A 21,277-nucleotide genomic window follows, 5' to 3' on the forward strand; every position below is an offset into this window, starting at 1 on the left:
CTTATAATACACTTATGTGTTCTAATAAGCAATAAGGACTGAGGAGGTGTGGTATATGTAAAGTTGCAGCTGTCTTTGATATGCTCAAAATTAACTAACTGCTATCTTGAAATGTAGAGAAAGTGTTTTAAAATAGGCATCCTATCATTTGAAAATTAGTTGAAAGGCTAAGTGATTCTCTTCCTGAGAAGAAGCTGACAGCCTTCAAACAGAGCAAAAAAAGTGGTCCCAAAAAATATGTCAAAATGAATAAAAAAATTATACAGCTGTCTTTAATAAGATCAAACTGAACTGCTATCTTGAAATGTTGAAAAAGTGTTTTTAAATAGCTCAGTCTTATCACTCAATATGAGTCAAAATCTGTCACTTCCAGGAGTGCTCATTTTGTCAAAAATGAAAAAATGAAAAAAATAACAACTCACAGCTGTGTTAATAGACCCAACTCAAACATCTGCTGTCTTGAAATGTCCAAAAAAGGTATTTAAATGGGCCTACCAGACATCTTCTTGAGAGAAGATAAGGTCAGGGACTCCTGAATGACTTACTCTCCGTCATGTTGAGATGGGTTTCCCTTTAGATCTTCTTGAGAGAACTAACCCAAAATTAGTCGAACTAACCCAAAATTAGACCTGATCTATATAGTGGTGTTGGCTGGTCTCCACACCACTGTGATCTATATAGTGGTGTTGGCTGGTCTCCACACCACTGTGATCTATATAGTGGTGTTGGCTGGTCTCCACACCACTGTGATCTATATAGTGGTGTTGGCTGGTCTCCACACCACTGTGATCTATATAGTGGTGTTGGCTGGTCTCCACACCACTGTGATCTATATAGTGGTGTTGGCTGGTCTCCACACCACTGTGATCTATATAGTAGTGTTGGCTGGTCTCCACACCACTGTGATCTATATAGTGGTGTTGGCTGGTCTCCACACCACTGTGATCTATATAGTGGTGTTGGCTGGTCTCCACACCACTGTGATCTATATAGTGGTGTTGGCTGGTCTCCACACCACTGTGATCTATATAGTGGTGTTGGCTGGTCTCCACACCACTGTGATCTATATAGTGGTGTTGGCTGGTCTCCACACCACTGTGATCTATATAGTAGTGTTGGCTGGTCTCCACACCACTGTGATCTATATAGTTGTGTTGGCTGGTCTCCACACCACTGTGATCTATATAGTGGTGTTGGCTGGTCTCCACACCACTGATCTATATAGTGGTGTTGGCTGGTCTCCACACCACTGTGATCTATATAGTGGTGTTGGCTGGTCTCCACACCACTGTGATCTATATAGTGGTGTTGGCTGGTCTCCACACCGCTGTGATCTATATATTGGTGTTGGCTGGTCTCCACACCACTGTGATCTATATAGTGGTGTTGGCTGGTCTCCACACCACTGATCTATATAGTGGTGTTGGCTGGTCTCCACACCACTGTGATCTATATAGTGGTGTTGGCTGGTCTCCACACCACTGTGATCTATATAGTGGTGTTGGCTAGTCTCCACACCACTGATCTATATAGTGGTGTTGGCTGGTCTCCACACCACTGTGATCTATATAGTGGTGTTGGCTGGTCTCCACACCACTGTGATCTATATAGTGGTGTTGGCTGGTCTCCACACCACTGTGATCTATATAGTGGTGTTGGCTGGTCTCCACACCACTGTGATCTATATAGTGGTGTTGGCTGGTCTCCACACCACTGTGATCTATATAGTGGTGTTGACTGGTCTCCACACCACTGTGATCTATATAGTGGTGTTGGCTGGTCTCCACACCACTGTGATCTATATAGTAGTGTTGGCTGGTCTCCACACCACTGTGATCTATATAGTAGTGTTGGCTGGTCTCCACACCACTGTGATCTATATAGTGGTGTTGGCTGGTCTCCACACCACTGTGATCTATATAGTGGTCCACTGGTCTCCACACCGCTGTGATCTATATAGTGGTGTTGGCTGGTCTCCACACCACTGATCTATATAGTGGTGTTGGCTGGTCTCCACACCACTGTGATCTATATAGTGGTGTTGGCTGGTCTCCACACCACTATGATCTATATAGTGGTGTTGGCTGGTCTCCACACCACTGTGATCTATATAGTGGTGTTGGCTGGTCTCCACACCACTGTGATCTATATAGTGGTGTTGGCTGGTCTCCACACCACTGTGATCTATATAGTGGTGTTGGCTGGTCTCCACACCACTGTGATCTATATAGTGGTGTTGGCTGGTCTCCACACCACTGTGATCTATATAGTGGTGTTGGCTGGTCTCCACACCACTGTGATCTATATAGTGGTGTTGGCGTGTCTCCACACCACTGTGATCTATATAGTGGTGTTGGCTGGTCTCCACACCACTGTGATCTATATAGTGGTCCACTGGTCTCCACACCGCTGTGATCTATATAGTGGTGTTGGCTGGTCTCCACACCACTGTGATCTATATAGTGGTGTTGGCTGGTCTCCACACCACTGATCTATATAGTGGTGTTGGCTGGTCTCAACACCACTGTGATCTATATAGTGGTGTTGGCTGGTCTCCACACCACTGTGATCTATATAGTGGTGTTGGCTGGTCTCCACACCACTGTGATCTATATAGTGGTGTTGGCTGGTCTCCACACCACTGTGATCTATATAGTGGTGTTGGCTGGTCTCCACACCACTGTGATCTATATAGTGGTGTTGGCTGGTCTCCACACCACTGTGATCTATATAGTGGTGTTGGCTGGTCTCCACACCACTGTGATCTATATAGTTGTGTTGGCTGGTCTCCACACCACTGTGATCTATATAGTGGTGTTGGCTGGTCTCCACACCACTGTGATCTATATAGTGGTGTTGGCTGGTCTCCACACCACTGTGATCTATATAGTGGTGTTGGCTGGTCTCCACACCACTGTGATCTATATAGTTGTGTTGGCTGGTCTCCACACCACTGTGATCTATATAGTGGTGTTGGCTGGTCTCCACACCACTGTGATCTATATAGTGGTGTTGGCTGGTCTCCACACCACTGTGATCTATATAGTGGTGTTGGCTGGTCTCCACACCACTGTGATCTATATAGTGGTGTTGGCTGGTCTCCACACCACTGTGATCTATATAGTGGTGTTGGCTGGTCTCCACACCACTGTGATCTATATAGTTGTGTTGGCTGGTCTCCACACCACTGTGATCTATATAGTGGTGTTGGCTGGTCTCCACACCACTGTGATCTATATAGTGGTGTTGGCTGGTCTCCACACCACTGTGATCTATATAGTGGTGTTGGCTGGTCTCCACACCACTGTGATCTATATAGTGGTGTTGGCTGGTCTCCACACCACTGTGATCTATATAGTGGTGTTGGCTGGTCTCCACACCGCTGTGATCTATATAGTGGTGTTTGCTGGTCTCCACACCACTGTGATCTATATAGTGGTGTTGGCTGGTCTCCACACCACTGTGATCTATATAGTTTATTATCATAGTTTCTCACAGATCCTGGCTTCCACTGTTAGAATGGCTGGGCGAGAGGTGGTCGGCCTTTTTTCATATCCTGAGAGAGAGAGAGGATATATTACATAAAGTTATCACAGATGCAAACAATTTAAAACACTATAGTAAATATGATTTATATTTTCTAGTCTGAGAGGTTCTGAATAGAACCTGTTTCCAAACAGTATGAATAATAACAATGGCTGGGCTGATGGGCAGTTCAGTGAGTTGGAGCCTTTGATTGCCCTGCCTCTGGGAGCCTGTCGACTTGTTACATGATTACTGAGTGAAAGAGAGCCTATGAAAGTTTTCATGGAGGGTGGGTGCCCCCTGGTGGCTGAACCTGAGATCATTAGTCGAAAGGCTAAGTGATTCTCTTCCTGAGAAGAAGCTGACAGCCTTCAAACAGAGCAAAAAAAGTGGTCCCAAACAATATGTCAAAATGAATAATAAAATTATACCTTACAACAGAACTACCCCACCATGTCTGGACCTTAGAGCAGAACTACCCCACCATGTCTGGACCTTAGAGCAGAACTACCCCACCATGTCTGGACCTTACAACAGAACTACCCCACCATGTCTGGACCTTACAACAGAACTACCCCACCATGTCTGGACCTTACAACAGAACTACCCCACCATGTCTGGACCTTAAAGCAGAACTACCCCACCATGTCTGGACCTTACAACAGAACTACCCCACCATGTCTGGACCTTAGAGCAGAACTACCCCACCATGTCTGGACCTTACAACAGAACTACCCCACCATGTCTGAACCTTACAACAGAACTACCCCACCATGTCTGGACCTTAGAGCAGAACTACCCCACCATGTCTGGACCTTACAACAGAACTACCCCACCATGTCTGGACCTTACAACAGAACTACCCCACCATGTCTGGACCTTACAACAGAACTACCCCACCATGTCTGGACCTTACAACAGAACTACCCCACCATGTCTGGACCTTAGAGCAGAACTACCCCACCATGTCTGGACCTTAGAGCAGAACTACCCCACTATGTCTGGACCTTAGAGCAGAACTACCCCACCATGTCTGGACCTTACAGCAGAACTACCCCACCATGTCTGGACCTTAGAGCAGAACTACCCCACCATGTCTGGACCTTAGAGCAGAACTACCCCACCATGTCTGGACCTTACAACAGAACTACCCCACCATGTCTGGACCTTACAACAGAACTACCCCACCATGTCTGGACCTTACAACAGAACTACCCCACCATGTCTGGACCTTAGAGCAGAACTACCCCACCATGTCTGGACCTTAGAGCAGAACTACCCCACCATGTCTGGACCTTACAACAGAACTACCCCACCATGTCTGGACCTTACAACAGAACTACCCCACCATGTCTGGACCTTACAACAGAACTACCCCACCATGTCTGGACCTTAGAGCAGAACTACCCCACCATGTCTGGACCTTACAGCAGAACTACCCCACCATGTCTGGACCTTAGAGCAGAACTACCCCACCATGTCTGGACCTTACAACAGAACTACCCCACCATGTCTGGACCTTAGAGCAGAACTACCCCACCATGTCTGGACCTTAGAGCAGAACTACCCCACCATGTCTGGACCTTACAACAGAACTACCCCACCATGTCTGGACCTTACAACAGAACTACCCCACCATGTCTGGACCTTACAACAGAACTACCCCACCATGTCTGGACCTTAGAGCAGAACTACCCCACCATGTCTGGACCTTACAGCAGAACTACCCCACCATGTCTGGACCTTACAACAGAACTACCCCACCATGTCTGGACCTTAGAGCAGAACTACCCCACCATGTCTGGACCTTAGAGCAGAACTACCCCACCATGTCTGGACCTTAGAGCAGAACTACCCCACCATGTCTGGACCTGAGAGCAGAACTACCCCACCATGTCTGGACCTTAGAGCAGAACTACCCCACCATGTCTGGACCTTACAACAGAACTACCCCACCATGTCTGGACCTTAGAGCAGAACTACCCCACCATGTCTGGACCTTAGAGCAGAACTACCCCACCATGTCTGGACCTTACAACAGAACTACCCCACCATGTCTGGACCTTAGAGCAGAACTACCCCACCATGTCTGGACCTTACAGCAGAACTACCCCACCATGTCTGGACCTTAGAGCAGAACTACCCCACCATGTCTGGACCTTAGAGCAGAACTACCCCACCATGTCTGGACCTTACAACAGAACTACCCCACCATGTCTGGACCTTAGAGCAGAACTACCCCACCATGTCTGGACCTTACAGCAGAACTACCCCACCATGTCTGGACCTTAGAGCAGAACTACCCCACCATGTCTGGACCTTACAACAGAACTACCCCACCATGTCTGGACCTTACAGCAGAACTACCCCACCATGTCTGGACCTTACAACAGAACTACCCCACCATGTCTGGACCTTAGAGCAGAACTACCCCACCATGTCTGGACCTTAGAGCAGAACTACCGAACCATGTGAAAACATGCCTGATATCTCTGGACTTTGTTAACCTACAGCATTTATTAAGCAAATAATATTTTTTTTCTGCTGCTACTTGTGGTATGGAGCTTACAATGCCAGGGTTGTAGGTTCAATTCCCACGGCCACACAAACATAACATGTATACACGCATGACTGTAAATAACTTTGTTTAAATGTAATATATTACAAAAGTATTTTTCTCTTCATCCTGAAGTGATTTGTCTGTGTTTCCAGTCTAGAGGTTAACTGATCATTTCATGGTGTGACTGTAAACACTGATAAAGTATCATATACATCATGTTGGTATGACTGTAAACACTGATAAAGTATCATATACATCATGTTGGTGTGACTGTAAACACTGATAAAGTATCATATACATCATGTTGATATGACTGTAAACACTGATAAAGTATCATATACATCATGATGGTGTGACTGTAAACACTGATAAAGTATCATATACATCATGTTGGTGTGACTGTAAACACTGATAAAGTATCATAAACATCATGTTGATATGACTGTAAACACTGATAAAGTATCATATACATCATGTTGGTGTGACTGTAAACACTGATAAAGTATCATATACATCATGTTGGTGTGACTGTAAACACTGATAAAGTATCATATACATCATGTTGGTGTGACTGTAAACACTGATAAAGTATCATATACATCATGTTGGTGTGACTGTAAACACTGATAAAGTATCATATACATCATGTTGGTGTGACTGTAAACACTGATAAAGTATCATATACATCATGTTGGTGTGACTGTAAACACTGATAAAGTATCATATACATCATGTTGGTGTGACTGTAAAAGGGATTGGTTGGACAACAACAAAATAATCTCAAAATTAAAATTCAAGCATTATACGGCATTTTAAATGACTTGCCTAGTTAAATAAAATAAAACATATGACCATGGTTTGTTTATGTGGTCTATTCAGCATGGATCTGTTCTGCCCTGCCTTGCCCCCCTTGTGGAGCTCAAAAGTTACTTTCTTACTGTTAGAACTCAAATCTGGGATTTTGTCAATGCAATAAACTATTTTTATGTTATTTGTAATATTGTTTTATTGCTATATCCTTATATTGTATTCTAATGAATAATTCCTCTTTATACTGTACTTTCAGAAACCACAAACAGTATTTGCCAATATCATAACTGGAACTGGACATCTTTCCAGCTGAAGATTGAGGACAGCTTTTGTATGCTAACGTTCTCTCCTTAACAGTTTTACTGGATGGAAACACAGCAAGAAAACACATAGGCCAATATGTAATAGTCATCTATTTTATTGAAGTATTGGTAGTTGGTTCAACAACAACTTGTTTTACTAGAGGACAAAAAAATGGAATATGCATAACCCATATTTAATATTCATGCAGTGACTGAACAACAACTGCATTTCCACCCCCACCTCTAAAGGCATAGTATCATGGCAGGTCACCTGTCAAGTCACCTGTCAGGTCAGTCAGTCACTTATTGCTGCAGATGTGCTCAATAATGCTTGAGCTAGGGCTGGGCGATATGGACCAAAAGTCATATCCTGATATATTTAGGCTGAATATCGATATAAGATATATATCCTGATATTTTTTCAGCAAAGTGAGAGCAAATGTTCAGTCAAAGTCAAAGCCAGATATGACATGTCTCAAGTAGTTTTATTGAAAGCGGCTATTTCAGTGAACAGTTGAAAAATCAAATGAATAAATAATAAACAGGGCTCTTCACCTGGTTCAGATTAAATGCTCAGCTGTTCAAATAACAACAACATGTAAACATAAACACTGTAGAACAACAGGACGACCTTTTTGGAAATCAAAGCTCCATAAGGTGCACATTTAAATAAATACAAATATCTTAAACAAAAATAGCCTATAAAATAAAATAGGCCTATCTTTTTCTGAAATAAATATTATATATATTTATGAGAAAAGTCAACTTTTTTTTTAGTTTGACAACTTTAAATGGCTTATTAAAATCAAATTACAGATTTCTTCTCCTTTCTAACAAATCCACAGATGCAAATAACGAACATTACAAAATAATAAACTATGACAAACCCTAGTAAGGGCAGCAATTATATATAAATAAAGAACAAAATAAAGTGCTCAGTTTGAGAAAATGTTTTTTAAACATCAGCCTGAGATTACCATTTGCTTTTTGTTAACTCAATTTCTTATCTGAACAGCTTCAACCAGTTGCACAAGAAACAGACTATCAACTCAATAAACATTTTCCCCCTCTTTTTTTACTTTGATAAACACTAATGCTGTCTTGAGGTAGACATTAGAAGACAAGCGTGTCCTCCTTCGTTTAAAGATTTTGTGCGAGAAACACCAGCCTGTCAACGGCATCCGGCTTCAGAGATGCTCTGTGGCAGGTCACGATATTGCCACTGCAGCTGAAAACCCTTTCGGAGGGTGAACTGGTAGCTGGTACCAAGAGATACTTTTTTTGCCAGGTGGCTCAGAGCTGGAAAGACAACTTCATGATCCTTCCACCACTTGAGGGGATCAGTGTCACTCTCCACACTTGCTGACTGCAAGTAACTTGACAGTTCATTTTCAATAGCCTCCCTCTTGGTTGGTGGTGCAGTGGTGGTGGCTGTGCGCTGCTTGAAGAAGCTTGCCAGTGTCTTAGCTTTTGGTGCCACTGCTGCTTCTCCATCTGCAGGCTCAGGCACAGTTGGCACACGTAGGTAAGGCGGTTGACAGCTGCTCTGATCAGCCAGTAGCGTCTCCACCTCCAAGACAGCTCTGTGCTTCAATGCATCAACTTTTTCACTTGGGATATAGGTGGCCCTGAAGCGTGGATCCACAAATGAAGCCATCTCCAATAGGTCAGTAGTGGCTGGGTCAGAATACTTGCGGTTGAGGTACTCAACAATGCCGGTCTTGATCGATTTGCAAAGCTCGCTATCACCCTCTTCACATGCCAGGAGACTTTCGTTAAAAAGGTGCAGCACAGGTTTTACATATGATAGAGTGACGTACTCCTCACCTGACAAAGCATCGGTAAAGTCCTGGAGAGGTTTCAGGACCTTTTGGACTGCTTCTAGGACCTCTAAGTCCTGCCAGGTAGGGACAAGGTGCCTGGTCTTTTTGTCATTAGACAGGACTTTGGCCAGTGCTCCTTCCTGCTCCAGGACTCTCTCTATCATCTGCTGCCTTGATCCCCAGCGTGTGGCAGACTCGGTTATGAGTTGGTGACTTGGCAGACCCAGCTGAATCTGGACTTCAGCAAGATGTCTCCTTTTCTTCCAGCTGTACCAAAAACAGCTTACAATTCTCTTGCACAGAGAAATGGCCCGGGTGACGCGCTTGTCATTCATGCCATGTCCTGTCAGAATCATAAAAAAAACTATTAAACAAATGTGCTTATGCGAGAAATTTGACTCTGTTTTCACTTTAACACACTCACACAACTAAGTGCTTTCCAAAATCAAGCTTTAGAAATATTCTACATTAATATTTTCTTGTTTCATAGTTTATTTTTTTAATCAACGCCAGTCCTAATCATAAATATCAAATATTATATTCATTTATTTTGTGAATTTGAATCCTGTAAGTGATTTGTATGTATTATTATTTGTGTATAATTTATAAATGATGACTATACTGTATGTACATTTACTGATGTTTCGTTCTTGTTGTTGTTCTTAGTATTTATGCTTAGTATTTAATGCTACTTCATATTTCTACTCCACTAAAAACTCCACAATGTTTAGGCCTACCTACGTGTCAACATTAGTTTCTAGTTACTTTGCAGTTGGCTCTTCAATCCAGAGAAAAAACTATAGTCTATCATAATAACTAAATATGTTACCTTGATGATATCAACAGGCTAACCAGCATTTTAAAGTCATAATTACCTCACCTTTACCAGCTGTAACATTAAAGTGGTAAAACATCAATGCATCACTAATTCTTATCCAATAACCTAATAAATATGGTTCTGATATCTACCATCCTGTATTGTAAGTGATTTTACTTTTAGCACTTTATGTTTTGTGTTTTATTAATCAATTTTTGGCCAAGACAGCAGCATAAAACAAAAAAAGTTGCAGACAGACACAAAGGAAAATAATAAAAACTAATATTTTAATATGTTTTTTCTTTAAAGTAAAATATGTGAATAGTCCTTAATAAATCACTGCACTCCCCAATAGCCAAGTGTAGTCTGACCGAAGCACTGCATCCTCATCGTTCAGCTCCACCGCTCTGACCACGTCGCTCCCGTTGGCGGTTGTTATAGCAACCGGATGCTTTTCTTGAGTTTCCCAGCTTGCGTCCTGCGAGGCCTCAGCTATATGCTCACCGGTGTGATCCTGGGGGAAATAACTTGTTTTGGAGACACGACGCTGTTTTCATCTCCCCCAGTCGTTGAATGAAGTGAACATGTCACGCTTCATGTAATGCTCACATTGTCCTGCTCGACCCACATATCGCTGGTCAACGCCAAAATGGGTCCCGTTAGCGAGCCGGTCAGCAAGGCTCTGCCTGACTTCAGTGGACATTTGTGGCAGTGCTTCTCGTGTAAAGTAGTTGGGAAGCTCATATCTCGGGTCCATAGTTTTCAGTAGCTTTTGAATCCGACTTGTTCCACAGTTGCAACAGGGACCATATCTTTAGCAATGTGATAGGACACCGCTGTAGTTATAGTACACCACTTGCCAATTTTCTTTTCATAAAGGCACACTGCGGGAAAATGAAGTTTGCAGTGAGCTTTGTTTCGGGGCTTTTTCGGGTTGTCGACGGCTTGCGGCTGGGGCTTCTGCAGCGCGCAGTTTCACACACTCTTCGTATTGCAGTTTGTGCCACTGTTTTAGGTGGTGAAAAAGATTTGTAGTGCTTCCACCCCTGGCTGTAACTTTTTTTATGGCACTGCCTACATATTTTACTAACCAATTCCTCGTCAAAACGCTCCGCAGACGCTGTTGCTTCCTCCATGTTTGTTGAAGTGTCTGTTCCTGCCCCTCCGCCCTGTGTGCATGAAAGAGGAGGCGCGGGGAGCAGCGCAGAGAGCTCCGGGTCTGCAGCTTGCTTGGAGCAAGGATCAAAGCGCAAATTTCAACTATATCGATATATGCGAAATGGTCTAATTTCATATCACATTTAAAATATATATCGATATATTTTTTTATATCAATATATCGCCCAGCCCTAGTCAGGCTGATAAGAACAATTCTTATTTTGTATAACGGGTCACTTAGGATGGCAGTAGCATTGTTGACGAAATGCAGGCATCGCAGCAGAATTAGGAAGCGGTCTTGGGAAAAGAGGGTGGCAAAGAAGGGAGTTGCAAACATAGGATCTGTGCTCCAGTATTCTCTTAGGGAGTTCTTCTTTACTATCCCCATGAGGAGGACTGTCACCAGGAAGGTATACATTTCACTAATTGTGGTTGTCACCCATTTAGCGAGTTTCCCCCTCACTCCTGGCTCTCTCTTCTCCTGTAGCTCCAAGGCATAGCGATTGGTCTCCTGTACTATGTTTCCCACCAGCTCCTCTGTCAGAAACAACTTGAAGCACTCTGCCTCAGATGGAAATGGACTCCAGACTGGGACTCATCAAAACAAACAGCAGGGCCAGGAGGGGTGAAATGACTGGCGGCCTTCCAGCTACCACAGAACTCCTGTACTTCATCCACTGTCGGTCTCCCTCCATCACCACCAGCATCTTCAAAGGGACCTGGTACTTGGTCAGTGGACAAGGGAACCTCAGATTCAGGGTTCTCAATGGCTACAAGGGGGGGGGCAGCTCCTCACTGTCAGAATCTGATTCCTGACTTTCAGACTCAGACTCATTGTCAGAATTAAAAAAAAAATCTCCAGAATTTCCACATTTGTGAGTTGTCTCCTTTTGAAAGACATTGCTAATGCTACAGCTTAGCTCACTAGCTACATACATAAACAACAACACTGAATGGCTCAGAGTGAGAGGGGACGTGATTGACTGCCGGCATGCGTCACTTGTATCAATAAATCACCATCAGAAAATGTTTTGTGAGGTAATTATTTGTGTATTTACTGTTTTATTCACATGTTTTCAATTCTGGGTGACAAATCATGCATTCCGATTCTTGCATAGATTGTAATGGGCACATATTATGTGTGTAAAATACTTATTTGAAGGTTATACTGATTATGATGAGCTAAGCTAATTCCAGCTATGTGTATGGAGCCATGTTTGTTGACATACAATGCATTCTGGGTTTCACGTAATCATCCGTTTGACCAAAGATGTTATAACAAAATGAGGTGAGTAAAGAGTTCACTCATTTTTTGAGGACTTCCGGAAATGAATGGTGAGATGTGAACGACGGTAGATGACACACCCCTTCAACACTATAAACAGACCGAACTCATCTTGTCTTTTATTATCTTCGGTTTCTGTGAGGGGAAAATGCATGGCTGCTCGCTGAAACTAATCGTCGGATTACTGTCGATTTCTAGAAAGTGTTTTACCTAATTATTTCGATCAATGGTGAGCTCACCCCGTGATGTGATTAATTAGACATAGTAATTGCAATTAGCTAATTCATATTGTAGTTTACGTCAGCCGAGAGTTAGAAAATATGACTGCTTGTGTTGGGTCAATCTTTCTTCAGTTAGCGCTACGACAAATGTAGCCTACATTTTTCCGGTTAGGATGATTGTGTTGTGCTATATATATATATATATATATACACTTCTGTGAATATCTGAACCATTTGCATCAAAAAATAAACTGCTCACATTCAGGAGATAAACTTTGTAAGGACTGTGTGTGTTTTTGTGTAAATAGTTTCTGAAAAAAAAAGTGTGTCCAGCTCAAATACTGATTGTTGCGTCATTGTAAAGTGTCCGTTGTAACGGGGTTCCAACCTACTAATCAACCCGCTTCACTGTAGAACGGCTGGTAGGAATAATAACAATGGCTGGGCTGATGGGCACTTCAGTGACTTGGAGCCTTTGATTGCCTTGCCTCTGGGAGCCTGTCGACTTGTTACATGATTACTGAGTGAAAGAGAGCCTATGAAAGTTTTCATGGAGGGTGGGTGCCCCCTGGTGGCTGAACCTGAGATCAATGAGAGAACTTGTCAGAAAAACGACAGTCCCACTTTCTCTGTCATTGTACAAAGTAGAGAGTGGGGAAAAAAATGTGTAAAAATGTATACAGAGGCTCTGGAATTTGTCATTAAAAAAATTAAAATAGTGAAAAAGGATTAAAATAAAGTTCCAACAGTACATGAGATGATCAGACTTAACCAACTGCTATCTTCAAATGTTTATTCAGTTAGGAAACAGAGGATGTATTACATAAAGTTATCACAGAATTAAAGTTATCACACAATTAAATAATAAATCCTCACTCACACAGACAAACATGGCTTCATTATTGTTCACAGTTTATTATCATAGTTTCTCACAGATCCTGGCTTCCACTGTTAGAATGGCTGAGCGAGAGGAGGTGGGGCTTTTTTCATAGCCTGAGAGAGAGAGAGAGAGACATTCAGTTTTACTAGAGGGGTTGGGTGCGCCCCCTGTTGGCTGAACCCGGGTGGGAGGTTCCCCCTTAGCAAGCAATGGACCCCAGCACACCACTGAAGCCATTAAGAACTATATTCAAAAACACACCTGGTAACCTGTTCAATCACCAGGCACACGGCTCAACATAGTTCAATGACAGAGACTGTGGACTTAGAATAATTTTGGGTAAAAAATGTTTTTGTGATAATTAATAAAATAATGTTGCAACTGTCTTTGATATGCTCAAAATTAACTAACTGCTATCTTGAAATGTAGAGAAAGTGTTTTAAAATAGGCATCCAATCATTTGAAAATTAGTCGAAAGGCTAAGTGATTCTCTTCCTGAGAAGAAGCTGACAGCCTTCAAACAGAGCAAAAAAAGTGGTCCCAAAAAATATGTCAAAATGAATAAAAGGTGACAGAGGACAACAGGAGATGACAGAGGACGCAGGAGGTGAGTAAATCTAACCAAAGGCCATAGCCTATGCGATCACCTTTCTCCCAAGAGACTTCCACAGCTGATGCAGCTTCTCGGCTACGCAGTTCTGCGTCTGCTATTCCAGTCAGGAACTGTGGCCTGCACACAGAACATGACTTGTATTGGACAGAACAGACTACCTTCTTCAGTCCAAAATGGCACACTATTCCCTACAGAGTGCACTACTTATAGGGAAGAGAGAGCCATTTTGGACTCAAAACATTTCACGCCTGATAGAATAATTTATATGTTTTAGAATAATGGCTAAAGTGTTCCACTCTGAAATTGTAGGATAGTGTGAAATGTTTGAGAATCATGAGAAGATAAAACCAGGATGTGTGTAGATCTGTTAGAATTGTAATACTAGGGTATTATATTCTTTGGTAGAGATGTAAACAGAGTGAAGTTGTAGAATAGATAATAGAAAATCATTAGAGGTTTTCAAACCATGAGGGCCCCAACGGGGGAGGAAGGGTGAAAGCCTTGAAGGATGTGACCAAATCTATGGTTCTTTGTGGTGAGTGGAAAATTACTGGTTGTTTGAGCAGGTAGTAGTCTAAAGATAGGAATGTGTGTGTGTATTATAAAAGGACTGGGTCCTCATTTATGACTTTAGAGTGCCCTCGTGAATAAACATTTTGACTATTGTAAGCTGGGAATTCAGTCTGTTTTATTTAAACCAGAACTTTACAAACTCTGGGTTGCAGACTGAGGAGATTAATAGAAGTTTATGAACATTGATAACAAAATTCTATATCAACGCCTCAGTTTGGCCAGGATCAATCAGTATGATTGGCTCTCTCTCTCTCTCACTTGTCATGCCAGTCAGGTGGGGACCACAGCTCAAACTCCTTCCCTGGTTCTTCAAAGTACTTGTGAAGGAAGTCTCTCAGTACGGCAGGCGGGACAGAGTTAGGATCTCCGTGTGTCAGGTTGTGAAACGCTGTCAGGATAATATCTGAGGGTATGAAGGGAGGTGTACGGTTCTGGGGTCAATTCCATTTTCAATAGAGAAAATAAAACTGACATTTTCACTTTACTTCCTGAATGGACTGGAATGACATGATGACATCTGATTAGGTGTGTGGAGAGATCGGAGTGAACTCAGATCAGTTGTTTTATATCACTACATGGACAGGAGAGACCTGATACTTTATGAACACTCCTACTGAGACGATTGATAAATACGGGCCCAGACCTCAAGCAAAGAAACAGCAGACATTGGAGGCACAAAGCCTGTAGTGGGACTGATTCCCCTACAATACTTACCAGGGGCCGACTGATTCCCCTACAATACTTACCAGGGGCCGACTGATTCCCCTACAATACTTACCAGGGGCCGACTGATTCCCCTACAATACTTACCAGGGGCCGACTGATTCCCCTACAATACTTACCAGGGGCCGACTGATTCCCCTACAATACTTACCAGGGGCCGACTGATTCCCCTACAATACTTACCAGGGGCCGACTGATTCCCCTACAATACTTACCAGGGGCCGACTGATTCCCCTACAAGACTTACCAGGGGCCGACTGATTCCCCTACAATACTTACCAGGGGCCGACTGATTCCCCTACAAGACTTACCAGGGGCCGACTGATTGCCTTCCAGGCCTCTAAACCTCTACTACTTTGCCCGGGTAAATCCCTCTCTCTGGGCATGAGAGTATAGCTTACACCCTGGAACTATGGACCTCCAGGCCTCTAAACCTCTACTACTTTGCCCGGGTAAATCCCTCTCTCTGGGCATGAGAGTATAGCTTACACCCTGGAACTATGGACCTCAAGGCCTCTAAACCTCTACTACTTTGCCCGGGTAAATCCCTCTCTCTGGGCATGAGAGTATAGCTTACACCCTGGAACTATGGACCTCCAGGCCTCTAAACCTCTACTACTTTGCCCGGGTAAATCCCTCTCTCTGGGCATGAGAGTATAGCTTACACCCTGGAACTATGGACCTCCAGTCCTTTAAACCTCTACTACTTTGTGAGTTGTTATTTTTTTCATTTTTGACAAAATGAGCACTCCTGGAAGTGACAGATTTTGACTCATATTGAGTGATATGACTGAGCTATTTCAAAAACACTTTTTCAACATTTCAAGATAGCAGTTAGTTCAGTTTGATCTTATTAAAGACAGCTGTATATTATTTTTTTGGACCCAAAAATATTCTATGTTCACGCCCACTTTTTTTGCACTATGTTTGAAGGCTGTCAACTTCTTGTCAGGAAGAGAATCACTTAGCCTTTCAACTAATTTTCAAATGATAGGATGCCTATTTTAAAACACTTTTCCAACATTTCAAGATAGCAGTTAGTTCAGTTTGATCTTATGAAAGACAGCTGTATCATTTTTTTATTCATTTTGACATATTTTTGGGACCACTTTTTTTGCTCTGTTTGAAGGCTGTCAGCTTCTTCTCAGGAAGAGAATCCTTTCGACTAATTTTGGGTTAGTTGGACTAATTTTGGGTTAGTTCTCTCAAGAAGAACAAACCCATCTCAACATGACAGAGAGTAAGACAGGAGAACCTATTTCAACATGACGGAGAGTAAGACAGGAGAACCTATTTCAACATGACGGAGAGTAAGACATGAGTCCCTATTTCAACATGACGGAGAGTAAGTAACACTGTTCAGTAACACCTCCTAACCCTAACCTGTCTGTCTGTCTGTCTGTCTGTCTGTCTGTCTGTCTGTCTGTCTGTCTGTCTGTCTGTCTGTCTGTCTGTCTGTCTGTCTGTCTGTCTGTCTGTCTAGTAACACCTTTTTAAATTATATGAACAAAAAATAGGCAAGATGCAGTAGATGGTATAGAGTACAGTATCTACATATGAGATGAGTAATGTAGGGTATGTAAACATTATGTAAAGTGGCATTGTTTAAAGGGACAAGTGATACAATTATTACATCCAATTTTTAATTATTAAAGTGGCCAGAGATTTGAGTCAGTATGTTGGCAGCCACTCAATGTTAGGGATGGCTGTTTAACCCTTTCACGCGTGAGTTCCTAATATCTCTATCCGTCGCCCCCAGCGTGAGTTCCTAATATCTCTATCGGTCGCCCAGCGTGAGTTCCAAATATCTCTATCGGTCGCCCCAGCGTGAGTTCCTAATATCTCTATCGGTCGCCCCAGCCTGAGTTCCTAATATCTCTATCGGTCGCCCCAGCGTGAGTTCCAAATATCTCTATCGGTCGCCCCAGCGTGAGTTCCAAATATCTCTATCGGTCGCCCCAGCGTGAGTTCCAAATATCTCTATCGGTCGCCCCAGGCGAGTTCCTAATATCTCTATCGGTCGCCCCAGCGCGAGTTCCAAATATCTCTATCGGTCGCCCCAGCGCGAGTTCCTAATATCTCTATTGGTCGCCCCAGCGTGAGTTCCTAATATCTCTATCGGTCGCCCCAGCGTGAGTTCCTAATATCTCTATCGGTCGCCCCAGCGTGAGTTCCTAATATCTCTATCGGTCGCCCCAGCGTGAGTTCCTAATATCTCTATCGGTCGCCCCAGCGTGAGTTTCTAATATCTCTATCGGTCGCCCCAGCGTGAGTTCCTCATATCTCTATTGGTCGCCCCAGCGGTTGCCCCAGCGTGAGTTCCTAATATCTCTATCGGTCGCCCCAGCGTGAGTTCCTAATATCTCTATCGGTCGCCCCAGCGTGAGTTCCTAATATCTCTATCGGTCGCCCCAGCGTGAGTTCCTAATATCTCTATCGGTCGCCCCAGCGTGAGTTCCTAATATCTCTATCGGTCGCCCCAGCGTGAGTTCCTAATATCTCTATCGGTCGCCCCAGCGTGAGTTCCTAATATCTCTATCGGTGGCCCCTAGTGAGTTCCTAATATCTCTATCGGTCGCCCCAGCGTGAGTTCCTAATATCTCTATCGGTGGCCCCTAGTGAGTTCCTAATATCTCTATCGGTCGCCCCAGCGTGAGTTTTTTATGCTCGTGATGTTAGAATGTTCTCTCCATTCCAGAATGTGATTGTTACGTAACAGTGCATTTAATCCGCGCTGCCCTCAAACCAAAGCACGCAGACTGTTTTTATTTATAGGCTGTTTTCAAACTTCAATTTCAAATGTTTTTCTTAACAAGTTTTTATTTTCTAAGAACAGTTTGAATTGAGGTGTGTTCCGCCTCCTCATTCATTCACATAAAAAATAGTCTTTTTTTACTTTTGCGGACAATTTAATTTTTGGGACATTTCTGACCGGGACAAAATTCCCCAAGCATTTTCCAATTGTTTGTGCAGTTCAAGTCTGCAGACATTTGCTCATCTCCCGTCAGAACAGGATCTGCACACGTGTTGACATTTTCCATCTGTTGCCCTCATTGTTTTCCTTACTAATAATAACTTTGGAAATGTGTGCGTTTCTATCAAAGTAAGTGCATAATTACGTTGTAATAGTTTCTGTATGTCGTTTCTATTGTAGCATAATAGATTTGTGTATATTCTTTATAACCGCGGACACGTGAGGTAACGTTACTCATTTTATAACCTTTATGGTGTTATATTCAATCGTGCTTAGGTAGCTAGCTACATTTTTCTATCAGCTCTGTAAAACAATGCTAATTGCGTCAGAGAAGTATTATCTTGTGTTGTATTTTGAAGCTACATGGCCTTATGACTCCCCTAGTGGCGCAGCGGTCAAAGGCACTGCACATCAGTGCTAGAGACGTCACTACAGACTCCCTGGTTCAAATCCAGGCTGTATCACAACTGGCTGTGATTGGGAGTCCCATAGGGCAGCGCACAATTGGCCCAGCGTTGTCCGAGTTTGGCCGGTGTAGGCCATCATAGGTAAATAATCATTTGTTGTTAAATAAAATTAAACATATGACCATGGTTTGTTTATGTGGTCTATTCAGCATGGCTCTGTTCTGCCCTGCCTTGCCCCCTTGTGGAGCTCAAAAGTTACTTTCTTACTGTTAGAACTCAAATCTGGGATTTTGTCAATGCAATAAACTATTTTTATGTTATTTGTAATATTGTTTTATTGCTATATCCTTATATTGTATTCTAATTAATAATTCCTCTTTATTCTGTACTTTCAGAAACCACAAACAGTATTTGCCAATATCATAACTGGAACTGGACATCTTTCCAGCTGAAGATTGAGGACAGCTTTTGTATGCTAACGTTCTCTCCTTAACAGTTTTACTGGATGGAAACACAGCAAGAAAACACATAGGCCAATATGTAATAGTCGTCTATTTTATTGAAGTATTGGTAGTTGGTTCAACAACAACTTGTTTTACTAGAGGACAAAAAAAATGGAATATGCATAACCCATATTTAATATTCATGCAGTGACTGAACAACAACTGCATTTCCACCCCCACCTCTAAAGGCATAGTATCATGGCAGGTCACCTGTCAAGTCACCTGTCAGGTCAGTCAGTCACTTATTGCTGCAGATGTGCTCAATAATGCTTGAGCTAGGGCTGGGCGATATGGACCAAAAGTCATATCCCGATATATTTAGGCTGAATATCGATATAAGATATATATCCTGATATTTCTTCCGCAAAGTGAGAGCAAATGTTCAGTCAAAGTCAAAGCCAGATATAACATGTCTCAAGTAGTTTTATTGAAAGCGGCTATTTCAGTGAACAGTTGAAAAATCAAATGAATAAATAATAAACAGGGCTCTTCACCTGGTTCAGATTAAATGCTCAGCTGTTCAAATAACAATAACATGTAAACATAAACACTGTAGAACAACAGGACGACCTTTTGGAAATCAAAGCTCCATAAGGTGCACATTTAAATAAATAAAAATATCTTAAACAAAAATAGCCTATAAAATAAAATAGGCCTATCTTTTTCTGAAATAAATATTATATATATTTATGAGAAAAGTCAACTTTTTTTTAGTTTGACAACTTTAAATGGCTTATTAAAATCAATTTACAGATTTCTTCTCCTTTCTAACAAATCCACAGATGCAAATAACGAACATTACAAAATAATAAACTATGACAAACACTATTAAGGGCAGCAATTATATATAAATAAAGAACAAAATAAAGTGCTCAGTTTGAGAAAATGTTTTTAAACATCAGCCTGAGATTACCATTTGCTTTTTGTTAACTCAATTTCTTATCTGAACAGCCTCAACCAGTTGCACAAGAAACAGACTATCAACTCAATAAACATTTTCCCCCCTCTTTTTTACTTTGATAAACAGTAATGCTGTCTTGAGGTAGACATTAGAAGACAAGCGTGTCCTCCTTCGTTTAAAGATTTTGTGCGAGAAACACCAGCCTGTCAACGGCATCCGGCTTCAGAGATGCTCTGTGGCAGGTCACGATATTGCCACTGCAGCTGAAAACCCTTTCGGAGGGTGAACTGGTAGCTGGTACCAAGAGATACTTTTTGCCAGGTGGCTCAGAGCTGGAAAGACAACTTCATGATCCTTCCACCACTTGAGGGGATCAGTGTCACTCTCCACACTTGCTGACTGCAAGTAACTTGACAGTTCATTTTCAATAGCCTCCCTCTTGGTTGGTGGTGCAGTGGTGGTGGCTGTGCGCTGCTTGAAGAAGCTTGCCAGTGTCTTAGCTTTTGGTGCCACTGCTGCTTCTCCATCTGCAGGCTCAGGCACAGTTGGCACACGTAGGTAAGGCGGTTGACAGCTGCTCTGATCAGCCAGTAGCGTCTCCACCTCCAAGACAGCTCTGTGCTTCAACGCATCAACTTTTTCACTTGGGATATAGGTGGCCCTGAAGCGTGGATCCACAAATGAAGCCATCTCCAATAGGTCAGTAGTGGCTGGGTCAGAATACTTGCGGTTGAGGTACTCAACAATGCCGGTCTTGATCGATTTGCAAAGCTCGCTATCACCCTCTTCACATGCCAGGAGACTTTCGTTAAAAAGGTGCAGCACAGGTTTTACATATGATAGAGTGACGTACTCCTCACCTGACAAAGCATCGGTAAAGTCCTGGAGAGGTTTCAGGACCTTTTGGACTGCTTCTAGGACCTCTAAGTCCTGCCAGGTAGGGACAAGGTGCCTGGTCTTTTTGTCATTAGACAGGACTTTGGCCAGTGCTCCTTCCTGCTCCAGGACTCTCTCTATCATCTGCTGCCTTGATCCCCAGCGTGTGGCAGACTCGGTTATGAGTTGGTGACTTGGCAGACCCAGCTGAATCTGGACTTCAGCAAGATGCGAGACTTCTCGCTTATGCGAGAAATTTGACTCTGTTTTCACTTTAACACACTCACACAACTAAGTGCTTTCCAAAATCAAGCTTTAGAAATATT

The 21,277-nt window shown here is 42.8% G+C and overlaps 1 long non-coding RNA gene across 1 annotated transcript; it reads left to right on the forward strand.

Moving 5' to 3' along the window:
* The first annotated feature begins 18,034 nt into the window (after positions 1-18,034).
* LOC123732674 (uncharacterized) lies at positions 18,035-18,991 on the forward strand. The gene is made up of 2 exons (XR_006763345.1): positions 18,035-18,393; positions 18,649-18,991. It is a non-coding gene; the product is annotated as an uncharacterized lncRNA (long non-coding RNA).
* Positions 18,992-21,277: the final 2,286 nt, after the last annotated feature.

The sequence above is a fragment of the Salmo salar genome, unplaced genomic scaffold, assembly GCF_905237065.1.
Source record: "Salmo salar unplaced genomic scaffold, Ssal_v3.1, whole genome shotgun sequence".
Classification (NCBI taxonomy): Eukaryota; Metazoa; Chordata; class Actinopteri; order Salmoniformes; family Salmonidae; genus Salmo; species Salmo salar.